This window comes from Bos taurus, chromosome 2 (genome assembly GCF_002263795.3).
Source record: "Bos taurus isolate L1 Dominette 01449 registration number 42190680 breed Hereford chromosome 2, ARS-UCD2.0, whole genome shotgun sequence".
Taxonomy (NCBI): Eukaryota; Metazoa; Chordata; class Mammalia; order Artiodactyla; family Bovidae; genus Bos; species Bos taurus.
The window spans coordinates 125,176,874-125,193,512 of record NC_037329.1 but is presented as its reverse complement, the minus strand read 5'-3'; the positions used below and the strand labels follow the sequence as shown (position 1 = coordinate 125,193,512).

Genomic DNA, 16,639 nt, shown 5'->3' with positions numbered 1-16,639 from the left:
TTCCGAGGAAGTGATGGGACCAGATGCCATGATCTTAGTTTTCTGAACGTTGAGCTTTAAGCCAACTTTTTCACTCTCCTCTTTCACTTTCATCAAGAGGCTTTTGAGTTCCTCTTCACTTTCTGCCATAAGGGTGGTGTCATCTGCATACCTGAGGTAAAAATGATGTAACTGGGAATATTATGTTAAATGAAAGAAAAGAACAATAACAGTAAAGATGCTGACATCAATAACATATATAATGGATGTGACTAAACTAGTTTCATGAAATTTGAGCATGTAAAAGAGCACTATATATAAAATAGTAAATTATTGCCCAGAATGATTATGTCAGTAACTAAAAGAATAAATTAACCTGAATCACTCTGTTGTACCCTTGAAACTAACACAACATTGTAAATCAATTATACTTCAATAAAAAATTAAATAATTTTTAAAAAGAATAAGTTAGGGCTTCCCTGGTGGTCCAGTGGTTAAGAATCCACCTGCCAAAGCAAAAGACACAAATTCAGTTCCTGATCTGGGAATATCCCACATGCCTGGGGGTAATTAAGCCTATGTCCCAACTACTGAGACGGAGCTCTAGATCAGCAACAGTAGAAAACCCAGGAGCCGCAACAAAGATCCAGTGCAGCCAAAATAAAAAATAATTAAATATTGTATATAGGCATTTGACTCTAGCAGCCATTCTCACCAGGGGCTACTTTCCCTTCCAAAGACATGTGTCAATGTCTGGACACATCTTTGGTTGTCACAGGTGGCAGGAAGGGGGGCACTGGGGTACTGCTCGCATCTAGTGGGCAGAAGCCGGCAAGGCTGCCAACCAACCTACAAGGCACAGAGCAGTCCCTGCAACAAAAGTGTATTTGGCCCAACATGTTAACAGTGCTGAGGTTGAGAAACTCAGGCTTATGTCATCTTCATTCCAAAGAGTTTATATATTCAAGCTGGCCTTAAAAAGCTTTTGAGGGAATTCTCTGTGGACCAGTGGACCCTGTGGACTCCTCCATCTCACTGCTCTGGCCTGGGTTCAGTTTCTGGTCAGGAAACTAAAACTCCCACAAACCGTGAAGCCCAAAAATAAAAAAATATCTTTGGGGAATCTTGTCATCAGGAAAATAAGGGATTGCTTATTCGAAGAGTGGCCTTATGTTTGGGTTTATAAGAGATTTTAAAGTTTCCTTCATCAAACAAATATTTTCAATGAATAAATTTACCTTAAACTTTAAATGATGATAGTTGATTGTAGATTGATCAATCAATCCAAAATCTGACCACCTGTCACCATCTGCACTTTCACGGCTCAGGTCCAAGCCACCATCATGTCTCACCCGGATGTGGCCCCTCACTGTTCTCCCTGCTTCCACGTCACAGCTCTTTCAGTCTGTTCTCAACACAGTAGTGCAGTTGAGCTTATTAAATGTCATCATCAGTCAGACCACATCATTCCTCTGCTCAAAACCCACCAGTGACTTCCACCTCACTAGAGTAAAAGTTGAAGTCCTGGACTTCCCTGGTGGTCCAGTGGTTAAGAATCCACCTGCCAACGCAGGGCACATGGGTTTGTTCCCTGGTCCAGGAAGATCCCACATGCCTCAGGGCAATTAAGCCCGTGTGCTGAAACTACTGAGCCTGTGTTCTAGGACCTGCACGCTCTAACAAGAGAAAGAATTCAGTGAGAAGCCTGTGCACTGCAACCAGAGAACCCACTCACAGCAACAAAGACCCAGTGCAGCCAAAAAATAAATAAATAAAATTATCTTTTTAAAAGCCCAAGTCCTTTAAAATGCCCCCAAGGGCATACAAGACCTGAGCTCATCTCCAACTTCTCACCCCCCCACTCCCAAGTCAGACCACTTTGCTGATCTCCAGCAGCACACCAGGCATGCACCTGCCTCAGCTTTTTCACCTGCTGTTCTCTCGGCCTAGAATTCTCCTCCCCAGGCACCCAGAGTTCAGGTCTTTACTCAAATGTCACCTCCTCAGTAAGGCTTCCCCAGTTACTTAAGCAAATTGCAGCCATTCGCTGACATGCCTAGGCCCTCCTACCTTGCTTTATTTTTCTCCACAGCACTTATCACATTTAACACATCGTATATTTCACTTGTTTACTTCGTATATTTTACTCGTTTTCTTATCTATGTCCCCAGCTAGGTTGTAAGTTCCTTGAGAGCAGGGATTTGTTTGTTGATTACAGTACTGTATCCAATTACCTGGAACACTGCCTGGCACATTGCAGGTGCTCCTTGATTAAGTTTATTGAATGAATGAATAAGGTTAAAAAGACGATGTGACTTATCCAAAGCAACATAGCTGGTAGATGGAACAGGAATTAGAGTCCAGATACATTAAACTCTATATACCCTAAACCCTAGTTCAGTCCTGCACGGCTCCTTTTTAAAATAACTTTATTTATTGATTTATTCGTTGTTGACTGTGCCGAGCCTCCACTGCTGCTCGGGTGTTTCTCTAGTTGTGGCAAGCGGGGACTGCTCTCTAGTTGAGGTGCGTGGGTTTCTCACTGCAGTGGCTTCTCGTTATGGAGCACAGACTCTAGGCGTGCGGGCTTCAGTAGTTGCGGCACGTGGGATCTAGAGCACAGGCTCAGTAGTTGTGGCATACAGGCTTAGTTGGTCCACGGCATCTTCCTGCACCAGGGATCAAATGCGTGTCTCCCTCATTGGCAGGCAGATTCTTTATCACTGAGTCACGAGGGAAGCCCTGCACACCTGTTACAAAGGCTCTGGTGACTTCATTCTGCTCTCTCAAGCTATCCTTCACTCAGAGTGACGTGGACACTTTCTTTCTGGGAACAATCCTTTTCTCACCCATCGGTGGAGGATGTGTGAGGAAGAGCATCAGAGAAAAGAGCATGGGTTCTCGAATCAAAGACACTTGAGTTCAAAACCTTGACTGCCACCAAGTCTCTGTTTGAATTTGGAAAAGCCAACTTACCTCTTCAAACTTGTTTCAGAATCTGCAAACTGGGAATAGCATAAGTACTTCACTCTGTTGTGACGAATACATGACAAAAAAAAAGTTATGAAGATTGAAAAAGAAAAGCAAATCATTTTCACATGCAATATGATTTATAGAAAAATTAAAGCTATTCCATGGGAAAATTATTAGAATCAATAAAAGACCTCAGTAAGATTTCTGGATATAAAGTCAATAATAAAAATCATTTATGTTCCAGAGTTTCTCTGATGATCCAGTGGTTAGGACTCAGTGCTTTCACTGCTGTGGCCAGGGTTCAGTTCCTGGTCAGAAAACGTGGATTCTGCAACCCATGAAGTGTGGCCAAAAAGAAAAAAAAAATCAATCATGTTCCTATAAACAAGCAATAAACAGAAAATGTCATTTTTTAAGACCCAATTTATGATACCAAGAAAACTATGTTGGCCTAAGATGTATTGAGTCTTAATGGAGGAAATTATAAAATTATTGAAAAATAGCTAAATGAGAACTAGATGCTGAAAAAAATCAAAAAGGAAATCAAAATATACCTAGAAACAAATGACAATGAAAACACAACTCAAAACCTATGGGATGCAATAAAAGCAGTACTAAGAGGAAAGTTGATACAAGCCTACCTCAAGAAACAAGAGATACATCAAATAAATGGCATGACCTTACACCTAAAGCAACCAGAAAAAGAAGAACAAAAAACCCCACAAAGTCAATAGAAGGAAATAAATCATAAAAATCAGAGCAAAAATAAATGAAAAAGAAATCAAGAAGAATTAGATGAATGGGTACATGCAAAATATTCATTCATGGAATCATCAATATCATAAAGATGTAAGTTCTTCCCAATTAAATCAATAAGCTCAGTGCCAGTTCAATCAAAATCCAAATAGATATTAATTAACTATATGCTAGGAGTACTTTCACAATGTATATATATCAAATCACTATGATGTACATCTTAAATATCTTACAATTACATTTGTCAATCATACCTCAATAAAGCTGGGGTAAAAATAACATGTAAAGCACTCCAAAAAAAAAAAAATCCCAATAGAGTTGTGCAAGGAACTTTACAAGCTGATCCTAAAATTCCTAAAATTCCAGATGCAAAAGCAAAGAGCCAAGACTAGCCAACAAAAGTGTGATGCACACAAGAACATAGACACATGATAGAATTTCTGCTATCTCATGTTGTTGTTGTTTTCAGTTGCTAAGTCACGTCTGACTCTTTGCAACCCCATGGACTGCGGCATGCCAGGCTTCTCTGTCCATCACTATCTCTCTGAGTTTACTCAAACTGATGTCCACTGAGTCAGTGATGCCATCCAACCATCTCATCCTTTGTTGCCATCTTCTCCTCTTGCCCTCAATTTTTCTCAGCATCACGGTCTTTTCCAATGAGTCAGTTCTTCACATCAGGTGGCTGAAATACTGGAGCTTCAGCTTCAGCATCGGTCCTTCCAATGAATATTCAGGACTGATTTCCTTTAGGATGAACTGGTTTGATCTTCTTGCAGTCCAAGGAACTCTCAAGAGTCTTCTCTACCACCAGAGTTCAAAAGCATCAATTCTTCAGCGCTCAGCCTTCTTTATGGTCCGACTCTCACATCCATACATGACTACTGAAAAACCATAGCTTTGACTATATGGACCTTTATCGGCATAGTGACGTCTTTGCCTTTTAAAACACTGTCTAGGTTTGACATAGCTATTCTTCCAAGGAGCAAGCATCTCTTAACAAGTCTTAGTATAATGTTATAGTAGTAAGACAGGGTAGTATTAACAATGGGACAAGCAGATAGACAAAAGGAATAAAATAGACATACTGGAAAGAGAGATCACAAAAAGAGATCATAAACATGGAAATTTGATATATATGACAGAGTTGCCATTACAGATCAGTAGAGTAGATACTCGGAGAAGGCAATGGCACCCCACTCCAGTACTCTTGCCTGGAAAATCCCATGGACGGAGGAGCCTGGTGGGCTGTATAGTCCATGTGGTCGTGAAGAGTCGGACACAACTGAGTGACTTCACTTTCACTTTTCACTTTCATGCATTGGAGAAGGAAATGGCAACCCACTCCAGTGTTCTTGCCTGGAGAATCCCAGGGACGGGGGAGCCTGGTGGGCTGCCATCTATGGGGTCACACAGAGTCCGACACGACTGAAGCGACTTAGCAGCAGCAGCAGCAGAGTAGATACTTGTGAAAATCATTGGCTATCCATTAGGGGGAAAATACAACAAAATTAGATTCCTACTTCACACCATATCCAGAATTAAACTTCTATTGACATAAAGAACTAGCTATGATGATAAAAAAAACTTTGTATAGAGGAAAATATCTTTATGAGCTAAGGGTCAGGGAAATTTTACAGATTCGATCATTAGTCAAGGAGTTAAGATCCCACATGCCTCACAGCCAAAAAGCCAGAGCATAAACAGAAACAATATTGTAATAAATTCAATAAAGACTTTAAAAACTACCCACATCAAAAAAGTCTTTAAAAAAGAAAAAAGACATTGAAATTATTAATATTATAACAAAGAAAAATTGGATAAATGTGATCATCTAAAGTTAAAAACTGCATACTTCAAAGGATACTATAAAAGTAGTAAAGAAAAAAAAAAAGTAGTAAAGAAATAAGTCACAGACCAGGAGAAGATATTTATATCATATGTATCAAAGGATTTTCAGGCATAATATGATAGTAATTCCTAAAAACCAGTAACTTAAAGAAAAGCCCTTAAAATGGGTAAAGAAAGAAGTAGGCAGTTTACAAAAGAAAAAGCCTGAAGGCTAACAAACATAAAAATATGGTCAAAAGATATGGTCAAAATATGGTCAAAAATATGGTTTCAGAAAAATCAGGAGTTCAAGTTTAAACAAACCTACTATGTTGGAAAAAATGAAAGTCTGCCAATTCCAAGTACCAAGGAGGATGTAGAACAGTGGAAACCCTCATTACACTGATAAAAAGAAATGACAAATGGTGCCACCATTTTGGAAATTAATTTCATACTAAAGTTTAATGTGCACGTTCTTCTTAGGTTCACACTGGAGATATTAATATTTGTATGTTTCTCAATGTAATCCTGTACATCAGTGTAATCCTATACATATGTTAAAATGAACAGAGCTACATGTAATAACCTGGATAATAAACATAATACTAAACTAAAACAGCGAGCTGCAGAAGGATGTATATAACATGATACTGTTTCCTAAGACTTTAAACATTATTATTATTGGTGGGCACAATACAGATGCATCAATAGATAAAGACAGATTCAGGTTATGATTATGCCTGGGGAGAGAGGGAGGGAGCAGGGTTAGTAAGGATACACAGAAGGCTTCTATTATATCTTCAATATTCTAGTTAACTCAGCAGTAGGTGCACAGGATTTTGTAATATGTATTTATAAATATACCCAAGCCTGGGATTTGCAGAGATAATTTGGAGAAAGAGAAGTCAAGAAAGTGGTTGGTGGTGGTTCAGTGGTTAAGAATCCACTTGCCAATGCAGGGGACATAAGTTCGATCCCTGGTCCTGGAAGACCTCATACGTCAAGAAACAACCAAGCCCGTAGGCCATAACTACTGAGCCTGTGCTCCAGAGGCCAACATCTTCAGCAATAGAAGCCACCAAAATGAGATGGTCCCAGTTCCCACCACTAAAGAGGGTCCACTCAGCAACGAAGACCCAGCGCAGCCAAAATAATTAATTAAAAGAAAAAAAGAAAGTGCCACATTGTATATCAAGATTTACAATAAAGTTATAGTAATTAAAATAGGATGGGGAATTCCCTGGTGATCCAGTGGTTAGGACTTGGAGATTTCATTGCCATGAGCCTGGATTTAATACTCCCTCATAGCTCAGTTGGTAAAGAATCCCCCTGCAATGCAGGAGACCTAGGTTCTATCTCTGGGTTGGGAAGATCCCCTGGAGAAGGGAAAGGCTACCTACTCCAGTATTCTGCCCTGAAGAATTCCATGGACTGTATAGTCCATGGGGTCGCAAAGAGTCAGTCACGACTGAGCGACTTTCACTTTCAGGGAATTAAGATCTGTCAAGTTAGCTCCGCAAGCGGTACTGCCAAAAAAAAAAAAAAAAAAAAAGGACAAGGTTAGACAAATAGTGCAAATGGGCAGAATAGAGAAAGAATCACTGGAGGAGGGGGATGACTACAAAACCAGAGACCTCAGAGCCTGTAAGTCACTGGGGCGGCAGACTCATTCACCGTCCCGGGGATGGCAGCCCTGATGCTCAGCCATCCTGAAACCTCCATGACTCCTCATCACAGCCTCAGTTTCTCTCTCTGACTCTCTCACTTACTCACCTTCCCTCAAACTTTGGGAGGTTGAATCCCATCTCTGCCTCTTAACATGGTCCCCTGAGCCTCTTCATTTATGAAGCGGGAATGACACCTCCAACCTCATCGTGGAATTAAGTCTGGACCTAATTCCTGGACCGTGCCTGGCCGCGGGTCCCGACTCTCCTCACTCCTCTTCCTCGTCTCCTCTCTCTCTCTCTCTCTCCCTCCTTTGGTCAGGGCTGAGTCCCACGGGCTCCCCATCTCCAGCCTGGGCACAACTTGGACAGCAGTGAGAAGTGCTCCCCTTCCCCTCGCTTGTAAGAGGGATCACCTCATCCTGCACTGGATCCTGAAAGGAAGCCTCAGGGGTGGGGCAGGGCCCCCAGGGGTGAGATACGGGGAGAAGATTCAGGCCCAGGGGACTCAAGGGAGCGGGTCTCCCTGACAATTTAGGGCAAGAGAGGACTTAGTCTGGAAGGAGCCCTCCGTTTTCCAGCCCCCACTGCTCACCCTGCTAGACTGCCCCGTTAAAAGAGAGGCTGGGAATTTCCTGGCGATCCCGTGGTTAGGCACTTTCACTGCTGAGGACCCGGTTTCAATCCCTGTTTGGGGAAGAGAATGAAATCGGGTGTTCTGAGAACAAGGATAAGAGGGAATCATTTCACTGTGCGTTCTTTCTTTCATATCTACTGAACTTTTAACTGGCTCCTTTGTGACCTCTTTATAAAAACTTTTTTTTTTAATTTAATAAATAAAAAAGAGATGGAGTCTGATGTCAGAGTTGAAGTGTTAGTGGCTCAGTCATCTCTGCCTTTTCACAACCCCATGAACTGTAGCCCGCCAGACTCCTCTGTCCATGGAATTCTCCAGGCAAGAATACTGGAGTGGGTAGCCATTCCTTTCTCCAAAAGTGAAACTGTTAGTTACTCAGACTTGCTGCAAAGTTGCTTCAGTCGTGTCTGAGTCTGTGCGACCCCATAGATGGAAGCCCACCAGGCTCCCCGGTCCTTGGGATTCTCCAGGCAAGAATACTGGAGTGGGTTGCCATTTCCTTCTCCAATGCATGAAAGTGAAAAGTGAAAGGGAAGTCGCTCAGTTGTGTCTGACTCTTAGCGACCCCATGGACTACAGCCTACCAGGCTCCTCCATCCATGGGATTTTCCAGGCAAGAGTACTGGAGTGGGGTGACATTGCCTTCTCCGAAGACTTAACTAGATCTAAATTCCATTGCTGCCTGCTAGCTGTGGCATATCAGGCAAGTTTCTTAACCTCTCTGAACATCTGTGGAAACATAGCTACAAAATGAGGGTTATAGCCCTTTTGGCTCTCTGAGCGGCACCATGGCGGTCGGCAAGAACAAGCGCCTTACGAAAGGAGGCAAAAAGGGAGCCAAGAAGAAAGTGGTTGACCCATTTTCTAAAAAAGATTGGTATGATGTGAAAGCACCAGCTATGTTCAACATAAGGAATATTGGGAAAACATTGGCCACCAGAACTCAAGGAACCAAAATCGCATCCGATGGCCTCAAAGGTCGTGTTTTTGAAGTGAGTCTTGCTGATCTGCAGAATGATGAAGTAGCATTTAGAAAATTCAAGCTAATTACTGAGGATGTTCAGGGCAAAAACTGCCTGACTAATTTTCATGGTATGGATCTTACCCGTGACAAAATGTGCTCCATGGTCAAAAGATGGCAGACCATGATTGAAGCTCACGTTGATGTCAAGACTACCGATGGTTACTTGCTTCGTCTATTCTGTGTGGGTTTTACTAAAAAGCGCAACAATCAGATTCGGAAGACCTCTTAGGCCCAGCACCAGCAGGTGTGCCAGATCCGCAAGAAGATGATGGAAATCATGACCCGAGAGGTGCAGACAAATGACTTGAAAGAGGTGGTCAATAAATTGATTCCAGATAGCATTGGAAAATACATAGAAAAGGCTTGCCAATCTATTTATCCACTCCATGATGTCTTTGTTAGAAAAGTAAAAATGCTGAAGAAGCCCAAATTTGAATTGGGAAAACTCATGGAGCTACATGGTGAAGGTAGTAGTTTTGGAAAAGCTACCGGGGATGAGACAGGTGCTAAAGTTGAACGAGCTGATGGATACGAGCCACCAGTCCAAGAATTGGTTTAAAATGCAGACTCTTAATGGTGACAAATAAAAGATCTTATTTGTGGTAAAAAAAAAAAAAATGAGGGTTATAATACAGTATCTATCTACTTCATAAAGGTGGTGGTAGTTTAGTTGCTAAGTCTTGTCCGACTCTTGTGACCCCACGGACTATAGCCTGCCAGGCTCCTCTCTCCATGGGATTTTCCAGGCAAGAATACTGGAGGGGGTTGCCATTTCCTTCTCCAGGGGATCTGCCCGACCCAGAAATCGAACCCAGGTCTCCTGCATTGCAGGCAGATTCTTTACCGATGGAGCTATGAGGGAAATATTGTATTACTTCATAAAGGTATCACATAATTAAATAAGATAGTACTCAGGAAAGCAGTGAGTTTGGTGTCTGACCCCCAGTAGGCATGTGATAAATGTTAGCTAGATTTTTAACATCAGCTTGTGCAGAGTCCCAGGATCATCAGGAAGCAGCACTCAGACAGCCAGGAGAGGCGTCCCCCGAGCCCATCATGCTCCATGATGTGGCCAGGACCCCCAGCTCTGCTCCTGGCTGCCCCCTCCCTGCCCCTGCGCACAAGCAGAGCCCAAGGTTGGAGGCGAGAAGTAGGGATAGCATTACTGACTGGGCCCCAGCCCCCGCCTTAGCTGAGCAGTGCCACCAAGGATCTCGGGGCCCTGTTTGGGGGTGTGAGGAGCTTCTAGGATATGCGAGTGTGATTGCACTGATCTCTATATATGTGTGCATGTGTCTATGTGGAGTAGGTTAGTTTGCTGTGAGTGAGGAGTGGAGGGTCTTTCATGTCTGGGCTTCTTATGTCCTGCAAGGGTTCATGTGTTGTGTGAAAGTAAAAGTGTTAGTGGCTCAGTCGTGTCTGACTCTTTGCGACCCCATGGACTGCAGCCCACCAGGCTCCTCTGTCCATGTAGATTCTCCAGGCAAGAATACTGGAGTGAGTTGCCATGCCCTCCTCCAGGGGATCTTCCCGACCCAGGGATCAAACCCAGGTCTTCTGCATTGTAGGCAGATTCTTTCCCATCTGAGCCACCAGGGAAGCCCTCATGTTATGAGTTGGTGCTATTGTACACGTTGTGTGTCTGTAAGGATGTATTTCGTTCTGTGGGATATACATCCCATGAGGGACTGTTGTGTCAACTGTGACAGCGTGTGTGTTGTGTGTCATGAGGAGTCACCAGTTGAGTCAGCAGATGCTAAGGGTCTGTCGTATGATGTGTATTTGTGAAGGGGCGTGGATGGTGTCTGTGTGGGATGACGCTGTGTTTTCTATCAAGTGTGTGAGGAAATGCCATGTCTGTTGGTGACTGTGTGTGATAAATGTCTGTGAGGAGTGAAAGGATGTGTTCTCTGTCTGTGAGTCATAAGGGTGTTGGGTGTCCATGAGGGGGTGCTGAGGGGAGGGAAATCCGACGTAACCCAGCTCCGCAGGCCCCTCCAGAGCCTGACCAGCCTCAAGGATCCTGAGGAGCAGCCAGACAAAGCAGCCAAACCTGACCCTCTCACCCAGACCACTAGCCTCTTACCTGAGAAACTGCAGGGACAGTGGTCCAGGAGGTGACAAAGAGGCTGAGGGGGCGGTGGGAGCCGCCGTCCTGCCGGCTTCTCAGAGGACTCAGGAAACGGGGCCGGGAACTGGGAGGAGGCAGAAGGCAGGCCCAGACCCAGGTTCGTGACTCACTTTACGCTCCAATCCCCAGTGAGCAGCGGTGGATAAAGGATTGGGGAAGGCCTGGCTGCAGGCACTACCGGGTGGGCACAAGGCCAGGATGCCAGGTCCTTGGGTGGGGCCCCAACTCTAAGGTTACCAGAAATACACACATCCTGCAGGGAGTCTTTCTCTGCCTCTGCACATCAGCTCAGCCAACAACACTGGACTGGTCCATCCAGTGCAGAACTGCTCTGGGAGGAAGGGCTAGGCCTGGGCTGGCAGAGGAGGAAGGAACTGGGTCCCCTGTCTCAGGGGAAGATGGGCCCTGACAAAGGTCCCAACCCTGTCTCAGGAGCCCAGGCTTCAGTGGGTGCAGTCTCGACTCCAGTGACCCCCAGGATGCTAGAAAAGGCCCAAAGCTGCTATCTGAAGATACCCCCATCTGAGGGGATGCACAGCCAGTCTTGCCCACAGGAAGCCACCGTCCAGTGGGTGTGGCAACCTGCCCTCAAGTGCTCCCAGCCAAGGAGGAGACAGCCTGCCCTCAGGGATGCCGTTTGTTAGGAAAGAGGAAATTCTTCTTCCTGAAGCCAGCTCCTTGTAAGAGAAGACACATGTCTGCCCTCATGAGCCCCCAGTTTGAGGGAAAAGAGAGATCCTTGCTCTGTGGAGTGTCTACTCTGACCATGGCAAAACACCACAGTTCTGTCAAAGCCTAGGACTCTGCCTGGGCTCCAACTTTGCACATTCTGTGCTGAGAGTTACTCTTTATCTCCACCTTCACCCCCCACCCCCCCAACCTGACCTTCTGAAATATCTGATGGGACTTAGCAGGAAGCAAAGCTGTCAGGCCACAGAGGAAAGCAAAACTGGGCGGTGGCATTCTCAAATACTAACTCTATGAATCTATGAAACTAAGGTTTGACTGCTGCCTCTGGCCTTCAGCTGGAGCCTGCTCAGAACCTCAGTTTCCTGGGTCAGTAACAGTCACACATACTCCCTCCATTATCCTGACACAGCGCATGGCACATAATAGGAACTCAGTAAGTGAACCTGTCCCCTGAGAAATCTGTATGCAGGTCAAGAAGCAGCACTTAGAACTGGACATGGAACAGCGACTGGTTCAAAACTAGGAGAGGATTACATCAAGGCTGTATATTGTCACCATGCTTATTTAACTTCTATGCATCATGGGAAATACCAGGCTGGATGAATCACAGGCTGGAATCAAGATTGCCAAGACAAATATCAACAACCTCAGATATGTGGACGATACCCCTCCTCTCGCAGAAAGTGAAGAGGAACTAAAGAACCTCTTGCTGAGGGTGGGTGAAAGAGAGTGAAAAAGCTAGCTTAAAACTCAATATTAAAAAAAACAAAGATCATGGCATCCTATCCCATCACTTCATGGCAAAGAGAAGGGGAAAAACTGGGAGCAGTGACAGATTTTCTTTTCTTGGGCTCCCAAATCACTGCATACCCTGTCTGCAGCCATGAAATTACAAGACACTTGCTCCTTGGAAGAAAAGCTATGACTAACCTAGACAGCATTTTAAAAAGCAAAGACATCACTTTGCCGACAAAGGTCCGTATATTCAAAGCTATGGTTTTTCCAGTAGTCATGTACAGATGTGAGAGTTGGATCATAAAGAAGGCTGAACGCCGAAGAATTGATGCTTTCAAACTGTGGTGCTGGAGAAGATTCTTGAGAGTCCCTTGGACAGGAAGAAGATCAAACCAGTCAATCCTAAAGGAAATCAACTTTGAATATTCATTAGAAGGACTGATGCTGAAGCTGAAGCTCCAATATTTTGGCCACCTGATGCAAAGAGCCGATTCATTGGAAAAGACCCTGATTGATGCTGGGAAGGATTGAAGGCAAAAGGAGAAGGAGGTGGCAGAGGATGAGATGATTAGATAACATCACCGACTCAATGGACATGAGTTTGAGCAAACTCCAGGAGACAGTAGAGCACAGAGGAGACTGGAATGCCGCAGTCCATGGGTTCGAAAAGAGTCGGACACAACTTAGTGACTGAACAACAACAAGTGACAACCGCTTTATTTACCCAAGTTCCTGCCTGGTGCTGCTAATTGGAAGTCAAATCCATTCTCCGTATCAGACTCAATTGGAGAAATTGTTAAAAATGAAAAGCAGTTTTTAACTGTTGAAAAAAAAGAAAAGCAGTTTCTCAGATTCCACTTCAAGAGTGTTTCTGAATCAGCAGTGCTGGTTAGGGGACCCAGAAATGCATTTTTTTTTTTTTTTATTAGAGTGAGGAGGGCCGAGGACTACTTTATTATTATTATTTTATCTTGGCTATGCTGGGCCTTCATGGTGGCCTGCAGACTTCTCTCTAATTTCAGAGCATGGGTTAGAGCTTAGGCTCAGGGGCTTAGTTGCTCCACGGCATGTGGAATCTTAGTTTCTGGACCCAGGATCAAAACCGTGTACCCTTCATTGGGAGGCAGATTCTTAACCACTGGACCACTAGGGAAATCAGGGAAATGAATTTTTAACAAGCACCCAGGTGATTCCAAGGTAGGAAGGTGGTTGCAGAGCAGGCTTGGAGGGAGGCTGGAGGAAGCCAGGGCAAGGAGAGGCTGATTACCTAAAGGCTTTTTCTAGCTAGGTTCACTTGCTCTAAGCCAGAGGTGTAAGGCGAAGATTTTTACATCTCTGGCGGAACTCCAAGCTCTCTCCACCCCGCCTACCTCCCAGTGGACTCTCTGTCGCTGCCTGAGTTTCCAATGCTGGCTGGATTAACCCAGAAGCTTGTTAAAGATCCAGTTGTCTGTTTCCTCCACCCTGAGTCCTGAATCCGAATCTTCAGGGAAACCAGAGAATGCTTTTTAACAAGTTTCCCAGGCGACCTCCACCCTCTGCTTTTCCACCCAATTCCTGGAGCAGGAACCACCCTCCAGGAGGAGGGTTTGGGGAGAATACCCCGCACCCCGCTGTGCCAGGCACTGGATTCTCTGATCTCCTTCGCCCTCAGGGCAGCAGATTTAAGAGCTGAGGAAGCTGACGCTCAGAGAAGCTTCAAGGCTCCAGTCTGCCTGACGCCAAACACAGGCCTGTTGCCTGCAAGGTTTGTCTCCTCCATTTGCAAGGTCTGTTCTCCAATAAACAGAACCTCAATAAACGGAATCTCATTTGAGTTCATGGAACAGGGACGCAGAAGGTATTTTTAGCCTCATTTTACAGAAGAGGAAGCTAAAACCTAGAGAAGCTAAATGACTGGCCAGGATTACAAAGCCAGTGAGGGAAAAAGCAAGGTGACCCTGAGCCCCTTCTGAGCTCTTTCCTCCACACTCAGGGCTAGATGTTCCCACTATCCCCAAACCCATTGGTGAGAAACGCCAGTGACCTCCTGCAAGGGGAGAGATGAGGTGGATGTGCTAGGGTGAGGAGTCACTGAGGTTCCACCCAGGGCAGGCCCAGACCCATCCACACACACACACACACACACACACACACACATACACACATACACTCTCTCACACCCACACACACGCACACTCTCTCACACACACACACACACACGCACACTCTCACATACACTCCCACACACACACTCCCACTCTCACATACACACACTCTCACACACACACTCTCACATACTCTCACACATACACACTCTCACACACATACACACCCCCACACTCACACACACTCTCACATACACACACACACACACACACACACACTCACAAACACACTCTCTCACACACACACACACTCTCACACACACACACTCTCACACACACACACTCTCTCTCTCCAACCTGGAGTCTGTGAGAGGGGCCAAAATGTGGTGCCCATCTGTGACAGCCCCAGACAGCCTCGAAGAGTCCACAGCCATGGGGTTGGGGTGGGGGACTTTGAGGGGGGTTTTGAGTGTCCAGACTGATGCTTTCAGTGGTTACTCCTCACTTTGTATGTATTTTTCGGCTCCGCCGGGTCTTCATTGCTGTGCACGGACCTTCTTTAGTTGTGGCAACTGGGGGCTACTCTTTGTTGCGATACACAGGCTTCTCATCACGGTTGCCTCTCTTGCTGCGGGACAGGGGCTCTAGAGCACGCGGGCTTCAGTAACTGCCTCTTGCAGGCTCCAGAGCGCGGACTCAGTAGTTGGGACACACAGGCTTAGTTACCTGCAACAGGTGGGATCTTCCTGGATCAGGGATGGAAACTGCGTCCTCTGCATTGGCAGCAGGATTCTTTGCAACTGGACCACCAGGGAAGTCTGACACCTAGTTTTATTTATTTATTTATTTTTTATTTATTTTAACCAGCTATCCCTCTTACTCATTTATTATTTTTTTTACTTTACAATATTGTATTGGTATTGCCATACATTGACATCAATCTGCCACGGGTGTACATGTGTTCCCCATCCTGAACCCCCCTCCCTCCTCCCTCCCAGTGCACCAGCCCCGAGCACCGTCTCATGCATCGAACCTAGACTGGCGATTCGTTTCACATGTGATAATTTACATGTTTCAATGCCCCATATGTTTCAATTCTCCCATATCATCCCACCCTCTCCTTCTCCCACAGAGTCCAAAAAGACTGTTCTATACATCTGTGTCTCTTTTGCTGTCTCACATACAGGGTTATCATTACCATCTTTCTAAATTCCATATATATGTGTTAGTATACTGTATTGGTTTTTCTTTCTGGCTTACTTCACTCTGTATAATAGGCTCCAGTTTCATCGACCTCATTAGAACTGATTCAAATGTATTCTTTTTGATGGCTGAGTAATATTCCATTGCTACACCTCGTTTTAAAGCGATGGTTCTCACTTGACATGTGATGAAGCTGAGGTCTAAATGCCTGGGTGTGACCCCTAACTGGCTCAGTGCAGGGTGGCCCACAGGCAGCAAGCACTGAGCTGCAGGCTGGGAGATGGGCAGTGCTGGGATCACCTCTGTTATTCACAGCAAACTGCAGGAAGAAAAGTGGTTCATCTAGCCTCCCATTCTTTCTGGACCCTGGCGTGCCTCCAGCCCGCCTTTCCTGCCCAAGGAGCCCCTTCCACTATTCACGGATGAAGGGGCTGGACCAGTTGCCACGGCCATGCCTGGCCTGAGTAACATAGCTGGTTTAGTGCCTAACGCACCTCTCTCTCAGGAAAAGTCATCGTTGAAAAGATTGCTCTGAGCAGGGTTATGGGAATGGGCTGGGACCACTGCTGACCTCCCAAGTGGGTCTGTGGCTACCCTGTGCCAGAAGGGAAATGGAAAGGCGTTAGTCCATCTGGGAAAAGAGGATGTCGTGGCTGAAACCCAAATTTCTGACTTTCTGATCTCTCTCGTCTCACCTCGCCCCACTTCTCTGCTCCAGGCATGACAAAAGGGTGTTCAGTTCCATGAATTTTCTACACTCTTCCCTCCAGGGCTTTGCACACACCATTCCCTCTGATGGAAACATCTTCCCCTCAAGTCCTGTCCTAAGCCAGTCAATCTGCCTTTCTTCCTTTCTTGCCAACAAGACTTTACTGGAAATAGTAGGTATCCAGTCCCAAGGGCACACCCTGATCTATGGGCTGCCCATTC

The 16,639-nt window shown here is 45.2% G+C and overlaps 1 long non-coding RNA gene and 1 pseudogene across 1 annotated transcript; one reads left to right on the top strand and one right to left on the bottom strand.

Annotated features, from left to right (window-relative positions):
• Nucleotides 1–775: 775 nt before the first annotated feature.
• Nucleotides 776–11,647, bottom strand: LOC107131363 (uncharacterized). Its single transcript, XR_001495206.3, has 3 exons — nt 10,950–11,647; nt 2,956–3,009; nt 776–1,384 (listed from the first exon to the last, which is right to left on the bottom strand). It is a non-coding gene; the product is annotated as an uncharacterized lncRNA (long non-coding RNA).
• Nucleotides 8,601–9,476, top strand: LOC613460 (small ribosomal subunit protein eS1-like; annotated as a pseudogene).
• Nucleotides 11,648–16,639: the final 4,992 nt, after the last annotated feature.